Source organism: Plectropomus leopardus, chromosome 17, assembly GCF_026936395.1.
Source record: "Plectropomus leopardus strain MGB_pleo_1.0 chromosome 17, ASM2693639v1, whole genome shotgun sequence".
In the NCBI taxonomy this organism is placed as follows: Eukaryota; Metazoa; Chordata; class Actinopteri; order Perciformes; family Serranidae; genus Plectropomus; species Plectropomus leopardus.
In genome coordinates, this window is record NC_142192.1 from 6,302,833 (window position 1) to 6,314,668 (window position 11,836).

Sequence of the window (11,836 nt, forward strand, 5' to 3'; positions counted from 1 at the left end):
ACCATTTATCCCCTTCCTATCGTTTGGCTTTTGTTGCCGTACTATACTGTGGCTTAAAGCGCGAAAAATATTTGCTTCTTTGACCGTTTTTTCAACATTCTATACAATAAACTGCCTCAACATGCTGTACTTGGACTTTCTTCAACATTTGGAATGATCACTTTTTTGACCATTTTTCCTCATGTTATAATATGGCTTTTATTGTTATACTATGCTTTTGCTTGAAACACTATATTTATCTTTTTTTCATCACACTATACGACAAATTGCTTAAAAATTCTGTAGATTTACTTCTTTCAACATTTGGAATGATCACTTTCTTGACCATTTTTCCCTGTGCTATAGTATAGCTTTTTTGATATACTGTACTTTTCACTTGAAATACTCACAATATTGACTTTTTGGACCATTTTTTCAACATTTTATACCTTAAACTGCTTTAACTTAATGTACTATGCCTTTTTTCAGCTTTTTGAGCAAATGGAGGGGAAAATGATCAAAAAAGTGACCGCTCCAAATGCTGAAAAAAGTCAAAGTACAGCATGCCAAGGCAGTTTATTGTATACCATGGTGAAAAATGGTCCAAAAAGTCAATATTTCTAGCATTTTAAGAAAAAGTACAGTATGGGGAAACAAGCCATACCATAGCACAGGGAGAAATTGTCACAAAAGACAACGCTCCAAAGGCTGAAAAAAGTCATAGGACAGCATGTTGAGGTAGTTTATATTTCTAGCATAGCCTGATTAAAAAAGAGGTCCAAAAAGTCAATATTATGAGCATTTTCAGCCAAATTACAATATGTAGAATGAAGCCAAACTATAGCACAGGGTCAAAAACATCATTGCTACAAAAACTGAAGAAACTCATAGTACAGCATGTTGAGGCAGTTTCTACTATAGCCAGTTGAAAAAAAAATGTCCAAAAACTCAATATTTTAAGTGTTTTAACACGAAGTATGTGATGGCGAAAAAAGCCATACTACAGTACAGAGAAAAACTGTCAAAAAAGTCATCACCTGAAGTGCTGAAAAAAGTGATTGTAATGCATGTTGAGGCAGTTTATACTATAGCCTGATCAAAAAAAGGTCCAAAAGTCAATATTTTGAGTGATTTGAGCCAAAGTACAATATCGCACAAAACGCTATACTATAGCACAGGGTAAAATGGACTAAAAAGTCACCGCTCAAAATGCTTAAAAAAGTCATGTTTAGATTGTTTATAGTATAGACTAATGAATAAACTGTCCAAAAACTCAATATTGTGAGCGTTTTGAGCCAAAGTACAGTGTGGCAGACTGATCCGTAAAGCCAGTGAAGTTGTGGGAGTGAAGCTGGACTCTTTGACGGAGGTGTGTGAGAGGAGGATGCTGTCCAAGCTGCATGTCATCCTGGACAATGTCCCACCCACTCCACGACAGGTTGGTCAGTTACAGGAGTACATTCAGTACAAGGCTGATAACACCAAAATGCACCACAGAGTGCCACAGGAAATCATTCCTGCCTGTGGCCATCAGACTGTACATCTCCTCACTGTCAGACACTCTGAGTCAATTAGTCTACTCTGGACTCTAACTACCTTAATAACTACCTTGATGTGCAATAATCTGGTGCAATAACTACATCCATGTGTAAAATGCTGTATTCTAATGTTGGTAATCTGTTGTTTTATTTATCACATGGTAGAAACAAGAACAAAATGTACATTAGTATTTATACTTTAGTGATTAGATTATTTTATATTAGTTCTTATGTTTAAATTTTATTGATATATTCTACACTTTCCCACTTCTTTTAAGACTTTTGAATGGGAGCACCTGTAACTAAAGGCAAATTCTCTTCGGGGATCAATAAAGTATTTCTAATTCTGATTCTGATTCTGATGGCAAAAAAATCCATACTATAGCACAGGGGAAAATGGTAAAAAAACATGATCTCTCAAAATGCTTAAGTCAGAATACAGCATGTTTAGGCTGTTTATAATATAGCCTGATAAATAAACTGTCCAAAAAGTCAATATTTTGTGCGTTTTCAACCAAAGTACAGAATGTCAAAAAAAACAATACTATACCACAGGGAAAAATGGTAAAAAAGTCATCCTTCCAAATGCTTAAAAACTTCAAAGCACAGCATGTTGGCAAGTATTGCCTGATGAATAAACTGTGAAAAAAGTCTTTTTTTTTTTTTTTCGTTTTAAGCCAAAGTACAGTATGGCATGTTTAGGCTGTTTATAATATAGCCTGATGAAAAAAACTGTCCAAAAAGTCAATATTTTGAGCGTTTTAAGCCAAAGTACAGAATGGCAAAAAAAACAGCCATACTATAGCACAGGGAAAATTGGTCAACAAACTCATAACTCCAAATGCTTAAAAAACTTATAGTACAGCATGTTTAGGTTGTTTAAAGTATTGCCTTATGAATGAACTGTGAAAAAAGTCATTTTTTTGAGCGTTTTAAGCCAAAGTACAGTATGACAAAAAAAGCCATACTATAGCACAGGGAAAAATGGTCAAAAAAGTCATCGCTCCAAATGCTTAAAAAAAGTCATAGTACAGCATGTTTATGCTGTTTATAATATAGCCTGATGAAAAAACTGTCCAAAAAGTCAATATTTTGAGCGTTTTAAGCACAAGTACAATATGGTAAAAAAAAACAGTCATACTATAGCACAGGGAAAATTGTTTAAAAAAGTCATCGCCCCAAATGGTTAAAAAAGTCATACTACAGCATGTTTAGGTTGTGTAAAGTATTGCCTGATGAATAAACTTTGAAAAAAGTCAATATTTTGAGCGTTTTGAGCCAAAGTACAGCATGGTAAAAAAAAGCCATACTATAGCACAGGGAAAAATGGTCAAAAAAGTCATCGCTCCAAATGCTTAAAAAAAGTCATAGTACAGCATGTTTATGCTGTTTATAATATAGCCTGATGAAAAAACTGTCCAAAAAGTCAATATTTTGAGCGTTTTAAGCACAAGTACAATATGGTAAAAAAAAACAGTCATACTATAGCACAGGGAAAATTGTTTAAAAAAGTCATCGCCCCAAATGGTTAAAAAAGTCATACTACAGCATGTTAAGGTTGTGTAAAGTATTGCCTGATGAATAAACTTTGAAAAAAGTCAATATTTTGAGCGTTTTTAACCAAAGTACAGCATGGTAAAAAAAAAGCCATACTATAGCACAGGGAAAAATTGTTCAAAAAAGTCATCGCTCCAAATGCTTTAAAAAGTCATAGTGCAGCATGTTTAGGTTGTTTAAAGTATTGCCTGATGAAAAAACTGTCCAGAAAGTCAATATTTTGAGCGTTTTGAGCACAAGTACAATATGGTAAAAAAAAAAAAGCCATACTATAGTACAGGGAAAATTGTTCAAAAAAGTCATCGCTCCAAATGGTTAAAAAAGTCATTGTGCAGCATGTTTAGGTTGTTTAAAGTATTGCCTGATGAATAAACTTTGAAAAAAGTCAATATTTTGAGCGTTTTAAGCCAAAGTACAGTATTGCAAAAAAATCCATACTATAGCACAGGGAAAAATGGTCAAAAAAGTCATCGATCCAAATGCTTAAAAAAGTCATAGTACAGCATGTTTATGCTGTTTATAATATAACCTGATGAAAAACTGTCCAAAAAGTCAAAATTTTGAGCGTTTTAAGCACAAGTACAATATGGTAAAAAAAAACAGTCATACTATAGCACAGGGAAAATTGTTTAAAAAAGTCATCGCCCCAAATGGTTAAAAAAGTCATACTACAGCATGTTTAGGTTGTGTAAAGTATTGCCTGATGAATAAACTTTGAAAAAAGTCAATATTTTGAGCGTTTTGAGCCAAAGTACAGCATGGTAAAAAAAAGCCATACTATAGCACAGGGAAAAATGGTCAAAAAAGTCATCGCTCCAAATGCTTAAAAAAAGTCATAGTACAGCATGTTTATGCTGTTTATAATATAGCCTGATGAAAAAACTGTCCAAAAAGTCAATATTTTGAGCGTTTTAAGCACAAGTACAATATGGTAAAAAAAAACAGTCATACTATAGCACAGGGAAAATTGTTTAAAAAAGTCATCGCCCCAAATGGTTAAAAAAGTCATACTACAGCATGTTAAGGTTGTGTAAAGTATTGCCTGATGAATAAACTTTGAAAAAAGTCAATATTTTGAGCGTTTTTAACCAAAGTACAGCATGGTAAAAAAAAAGCCATACTATAGCACAGGGAAAAATTGTTCAAAAAAGTCATCGCTCCAAATGCTTTAAAAAGTCATAGTGCAGCATGTTTAGGTTGTTTAAAGTATTGCCTGATGAAAAAACTGTCCAGAAAGTCAATATTTTGAGCGTTTTGAGCACAAGTACAATATGGTAAAAAAAAAAAGCCATACTATAGTACAGGGAAAATTGTTCAAAAAAGTCATCGCTCCAAATGGTTAAAAAAGTCATTGTGCAGCATGTTTAGGTTGTTTAAAGTATTGCCTGATGAATAAACTTTGAAAAAAGTCAATATTTTGAGCGTTTTGAGCCAAAGTACAGCATGGTAAAAAAGAAGCCATACTATAGCACAGGGAAAAATGGTCAAAAAAGTCATCGCTCCAAATGGTTAAAAAAGTCATAGTACAGCATGTTTATGCTGTTTATAATATAGCCTGATGAAAAAACTGTCCAAAAAGTCAATATTTTGAGCGTTTTAAGCACAAGTACAATATGGTAAAAAAAAAAACAGTCATACTATAGCACAGGGAAAATTGTTTAAAAAAGTCATACTACAGCATGTTTAGGTTGTTTACAGTATTGCCTGATGAATAAACTTTGAAAAAAGTCAATATTTTGAGCGTTTTGAGCCAAAGTACAGCATGGTAAAAAAAAAGCCATACTATAGCACAGGCAAAAATGGTCAAAAAAATCATCGCTCCAAATGCTTAAAAATAGTCATAGTACAGCATGTTTATGCTGTTTATAATATAGCCTGATGAAAAAACTGTCCAGAAAGTCAATATTTTGAGCGTTTTAAGCACAAGTACAATATGGCAAAAAAGAACCATACTATAGTACAGGGAAAATTGTTTAAAAAAGTCATCGCCCCAAATGGTTAAAAAAGTCATACTACAGCATGTTTAGGTTGTTTAAAGTATTGCCTGATGAATAAACTTTGAAAAAAGTCATTTCTTTGAGCGTTTTGAGCCAAAGTACAGCATGGTAAAAAAAAAAAAGCCATACTATAGCACAGGGAAAAATTGTTCAAAAAAGTCATCACTCCAAATTCTTAAAAAAGTCATAGTACAGCATGTTTATGCTGTTTATAATATAGCCTGATGAAAAAACTGTCCAAAAAGTCAATATTTTGAGTGTTTTAAGCACAAGTACAATATGGTAAAAAAAAAACAGTCATACTATAGCACAGGGAAAATTGTTTAAAAAAGTCAAAAAAGTCATACTACAGCATGTTTAGGTTGTTTACAGTATTGCCTGATGAATAAACTTTGAAAAAAGTCAATATTTTGAGCGTTTTTAACCAAAGTACAGCATGGTAAAAAAAAAAGCCATACTATAGCACAGGGAAAAATTGTTCAATAAAATCATCGCTCCAAATGCTTAAAAAAGTCATAGTACAGCATGTTTAGGTTGTGTAAAGTATTGCCTGATGACAAAACTGTCGAAAAAGTCAATATTTTGAATGTTTTAAGTACAAGTACAATATGGCAAAAAAGCCATACTATAGCACAGGGAAAATTGTTCAAAAAAGTCATCGCTCCAAATGGTTAAAAAGTCATTGTGCAGCATGTTTAGGTTGTTTAAAGTATTGCCTGATGAATAAACTTTGAAAAAAGTCAATATTTTGAGCGTTTTGAGCCAAAGTACAGCATGGTAAAAAAAGAAGCCATACTATAGCACAGGGAAAAATGGTCAAAAAAGTCATCGCTCCAAATGGTTAAAAAAGTCATAGTACAGCATGTTTATGCTGTTTATAATATAGCCTGATGAAAAAACTGTCCAGAAAGTCAATATTTTGAGCGTTTTAAGCACAAGTACAATATGGCAAAAAAAAGCCATACTATAGTACAGGGAAAAATGGTCAAAAAAGTCATCGCTCCAAATGCTTAAAAAAGTCATAGTGCAGCATGTTTAGGTTGTTTACAGTATTGTCTGATGAATAAACTTTGAAAAAAGTCATTTCTTTGAGCGTTTTGAGCCAAAGTACAGTATGGTAAAACAAAGCCATACTATAGCAAAGGGAAAAATGGTCAAAAAAGTCATTGCTGCAAATGCTTAAAAAAGTCAGAATACAGCATGTTCAGGCTGTTTATATTATAGCCTGATGAAAAAGCTCTCCAAAAAGTCAGTATTTTGAGCGTTTTGAGCCAAAGTACAGCATGGTAAAAAAAAGCCATACACAGGGAAAAATGGTCAAAAAAGTCATCGCTCCAAATGCTTAAAAAAAGTCATAGTACAGCATGTTTAGGATGTTTATAATATAGCCTGATGAAAAAACTGTCCAGAAAGTCAATATTTTGAGCGTTTTAAGCACAAGTACAATATGGTAAAAAAAAAGCCATACTATAGTACAGGGAAAATTGTTCAAAAAAGTCATCGCTCCAAATGCTTAAAAAAGTCATTGTGCAGCATGTTTAGGTTGTTTAAAGTATTGCCTGATGAATAAACTTTGAAAAAAGTCATTTCTTTGAGCGTTTTGAGCCAAAGTACAGTATGGGAAAAAAAGCCATACTATAGCACAGGGAAAAATGGTCAAAAAAGTCGCTGCTCCAAATGCTTAAAAAACTTATAATACAGTATGTTTAGGTTGTGTAAAGTATTGCCTGATGAAAAAACTGTCCAAAAAGTCAATATTTTGAGCGTTTTAAGCACAAGTACAATATGGTAAAAAAAAGCCATACTATAGTACAGGGAAAAATGGTCAAAAAAGTCATCGCTCCAAATGCTTAAAAAAGTCATAGTGCAGCATGTTTAGGTTGTTTACAGTATTGTCTGATGAATAAACTTTGAAAAAAGTCAATATTTTGAGCGTTTTGAGCCAAAGTACAATATGGTAAAACAAAGCCATACTATAGCACAGGGAAAAATTGTTCAAAAAAGTCATCGCTCCAAATTCTTAAAAAAGTCATAGTACAGCATGTTTATGCTGTTTATAATATAGCCTGATGAAAAAACTGTCCAGAAAGTCAATATTTTGAGCGTTTTGAGCACAAGTACAATATGGTAAAAAAAAAAAAAGCCATACTATAGTACAGGGAAAATTGTTCAAAAAAGTCATCGCTCCAAATGGTTAAAAAGTCATTGTGCAGCATGTTTAGGTTGTGTAAAGTATTGCCTGATGAATAAACTTTGAAAAAAGTCAATATTTTGAGCGTTTTGAGCCAAAGTACAGCATGGTAAAAAAAGAAGCCATACTATAGCACAGGGAAAAATGGTCAAAAAAGTCATCGCTCCAAATGGTTAAAAAAGTCATAGTACAGCATGTTTATGCTGTTTATAATATAGCCTGATGAAAAAACTGTCCAGAAAGTCAATATTTTGAGCGTTTTAAGCACAAGTACAATATGGCAAAAAAAAGCCATACTATAGTACAGGGAAAAATGGTCAAAAAAGTCATCGCTCCAAATGCTTAAAAAAGTCATAGTGCAGCATGTTTAGGTTGTTTACAGTATTGTCTGATGAATAAACTTTGAAAAAAGTCATTTCTTTGAGCGTTTTGAGCCAAAGTACAGTATGGTAAAACAAAGCCATACTATAGCAAAGGGAAAAATGGTCAAAAAAGTCATTGCTGCAAATGCTTAAAAAAGTCAGAATACAGCATGTTCAGGCTGTTTATATTATAGCCTGATGAAAAAGCTCTCCAAAAAGTCAGTATTTTGAGCGTTTTGAGCCAAAGTACAGCATGGTAAAAAAAAAAGCCGTACTATAGCACAGGGAAAAATGGTCAAAAAAGTCATCGCTCCAAATGCTTAAAAATAGTCATAGTACAGCATGTTTATGCTGTTTATAATATAGCCTGATGAAAAAAACTGTCCAGAAAGTCAATATTTTGAGCGTTTTAAGCACAAGTACAATATGGCAAAAAAAAAGCCATACTATAATACAGGGAAAATTGTTTAAAAAAGTCATCGCCCCAAATGGTTAAAAAAGTCATACTACAGCATGTTTAGGTTGTTTAAAGTATTGCCTGATGAATAAACTTTGAAAAAAGTCAATATTTTGAGCGTTTTGAGCCAAAGTACAGCATGGTAAAAAAAAAGCCATACTATAGCACAGGGAAAAATTGTTCAAAAAAGTCATCACTCCAAATTCTTAAAAAAGTCATAGTACAGCATGTTTATGCTGTTTATAATATAGCCTGATGAAAAAACTGTCCAAAAAGTCAATATTTTGAGCGTTTTAAGCACAAGTACAATGTGGTAAAAAAAAAACAGTCATACTATAGCACAGGGAAAATTGTTTAAAAAAGTCAAAAAAGTCATACTACAGCATGTTTAGGTTGTTTACAGTATTGCCTGATGACAAAACTGTCGAAAAAGTCAATATTTTGAATGTTTTAAGTACAAGTACAATATGGCAAAAAAGCCATACTATAGCACAGGGAAAATTGTTCAAAAAAGTCATCGCTCCAAATGCTTTAAAAAGTCATAGTGCAGCATGTTTAGGTTGTTTAAAGTATTGCCTGATGAATAAACTTTGAAAAAAGTCATTTCTTTGAGCGTTTTGAGCCAAAGTACAGTATGGCAAAAAACAAGCCATACTATAGCACAGGAAAAATTGTTCAAAAAAGTCATCGCTCCAAATTCTTAAAAAAGTCATAGTACAGCATGTTTATGCTGTTTATAATATAGCCTGATGAAAAAACTGTCCAGAAAGTCAATATTTTGAGCGTTTTAAGCACAAGTACAATATGGCAAAAAAAAAGCCATACTATAGTACAGGGAAAAATGGTCAAAAAAGTCATCGCTCCAAATGCTTAAAAAAGTCATAGTGCAGCATGTTTAGGTTGTTTACAGTATTGCCTGATGAATAAACTTTGAAAAAAGTCATTTCTTTGAGCGTTTTGAGCCAAAGTACAGTATGGCAAAAAAAGCCATACTATAGTACAGGGAAAAATGGTCAAAAAAGTCGCCGCTCCAAATGCTTAAAAAACTTATAATACAGTATGTTTAGGTTGTGTAAAGTATTGCCTGATGAAAAAACTGTCCAAAAAGTCAATATTTTGAGCGTTTTAAGCACAAGTACAATATGGTAAAAAAAAGCCATACTATAGCACAGGGAAAAATGGTCAAAAAAGTAATTGCTGCAAATGCTTAAAAAAGTCATAATACAGCATGTTCAGGCTGTTTATATTATAGCCTGATGAAAAAGCTCTCCAAAAAGTCAGTATTTTGAGCGTTTTGAGCCAAAGTACAGCATGGTAAAAAAAAAAGCCGTACTATAGCACAGGAAAAAAATGGTCAAAAAAGTCATCGCTCCAAATGCTTAAAAATAGTCATAGTACAGCATGTTTATGCTGTTTATAATATAGCCTGATGAAAAAACTGTCCAGAAAGTCAATATTTTGAGCGTTTTAAGCACAAGTACAATATGGCAAAAAAAAAGCCATACTATAGTACAGGGAAAATTGTTTAAAAAAGTCATCGCCCCAAATGGTTAAAAAAGTCATACTACAGCATGTTTAGGTTGTTGAAAAGTATTGCCTGATGAATAAACTTTGAAAAAAGTCAATATTTTGAGCGTTTTAAGCACAAGTACAGCATGGTAAAAAAAAAGCCATACTATAGCACAGGGAAAAATTGTTCAAAAAAGTCATCGCTCCAAATACTTAAAAAAGTCATAGTGCAGCATGTTTATGCTGTTTATAATATAGCCTGATGAAAAAACTGTCCAGAAAGTCAATATTTTGAGCGTTTTGAGCACAAGTACAATATGGTAAAAAAAAAAAGCCATTCTATAGTACAGGGAAAATTGTTCAAAAAAGTCATCGCTCCAAATGGTTAAAAAAGTCATTGTGCAGCATGTTTAGGTTGTTTAAAGTATTGCCTGATGAATAAACTTTGAAAAAAGTCAATATTTTGAGCGTTTTGAGCCAAAGTACAGCATGGTAAAAAAGAAGCCATACTATAGCACAGGGAAAAATGGTCAAAAAAGTCATCGCTCCAAATGGTTAAAAAAGTCATAGTACAGCATGTTTATGCTGTTTATAATATAGCCTGATGAAAAAACTGTCCAGAAAGTCAATATTTTGAGCGTTTTAAGCACAAGTACAATATGGCAAAAAAAAGCCATACTATAGTACAGGGAAAAATGGTCAAAAAAGTCATCGCTCCAAATGCTTAAAAAAGTCATAGTGCAGCATGTTTAGGTTGTTTACAGTATTGCCTGATGAATAAACTTTGAAAAAAGTCATTTCTTTGAGCGTTTTGAGCCAAAGTACAGTATGGCAAAAAAAGCCATACTATAGCACAGGGAAAAATGGTCAAAAAAGTCGCTGCTCCAAATGCTTAAAAAACTTATAATACAGTATGTTTAGGTTGTGTAAAGTATTGCCTGATGAAAAAACTGTCCAAAAAGTCAATATTTTGAGCGTTTTAAGCACAAGTACAATATGGTAAAAAAAAACAGTCATACGAAAGCACAGGGAAAATTGTTTAAAAAGTCAAAAAGTCATACTACAGCATGTTTAGGTTGTTTACAGTATTGCCTGATGAATAAACTTTGAAAAAAGTCAATATTTTGAGCGTTTTTAACCAAAGTACAGCATGGTAAAAAAAAAGCCATACTATAGCACAGGGAAAAATTGTTCAAAAAAGTCATCGCTCCAAATGCTTAAAAAAGTCATAGTACAGCATGTTTAGGTTGTGTAAAGTATTGCCTGATGACAAAACTGTCGAAAAAGTCAATATTTTGAATGTTTTAAGTACAAGTACAATATGGCAAAAAAGCCATACTATAGCACAGGGAAAATTGTTCAAAAAAGTCATCGCTCCAAATGGTTAAAAAAGTCATTGTGCAGCATGTTTAGGTTGTTTAAAGTATTGCCTGATGAATAAACTTTGAAAAAAGTCAATATTTTGAGCGTTTTGAGCCAAAGTACAGCATGGTAAAAAAAAAAGCCATACTATAGCACAGGGAAAAATGGTCAAAAAAGTCATCGCTCCAAATGGTTAAAAAAGTCATAGTACAGCATGTTTATGCTGTTTATAATATAGCCTGATGAAAAAACTGTCCAGAAAGTCAATATTTTGAGCGTTTTAAGCACAAGTACAATATGGCAAAAAAAAAGCCATACTATAGTACAGGGAAAAATGGTCAAAAAAGTCATCGCTCCAAATGCTTAAAAAAGTCATAGTGCAGCATGTTTAGGTTGTTTACAGTATTGCCTGATGAATAAACTTTGAAAAAAGTCATTTCTTTGAGCGTTTTGAGCCAAAGTACAGTATGGCAAAAAAAGCCATACTATAGCACAGGGAAAAATGGTCAAAAAAGTCGCCGCTCCAAATGCTTAAAAAACTTATAATACAGTATGTTTAGGTTGTGTAAAGTATTGCCTGATGAAAAAACTGTCCAAAAAGTCAATATTTTGAGCGTTTTAAGCACAAGTACAATATGGCAAAAAAAAGCCATACTATAGTACAGGGAAAAATGGTCAAAAAAGTCATCGCTCCAAATGCTTAAAAAAGTCATAGTGCAGCATGTTTAGGTTGTTTACAGTATTGTCTGATGAATAAACTTTGAAAAAAGTCAATATTTTGAGCGTTTTGAGCCAAAGTACAATATGGTAAAACAAAGCCATACTATAGCACAGGGAAAAATGGTCAAAAAAGTAATTGCTGCAAATGCTTAAGAAAGTCAGAA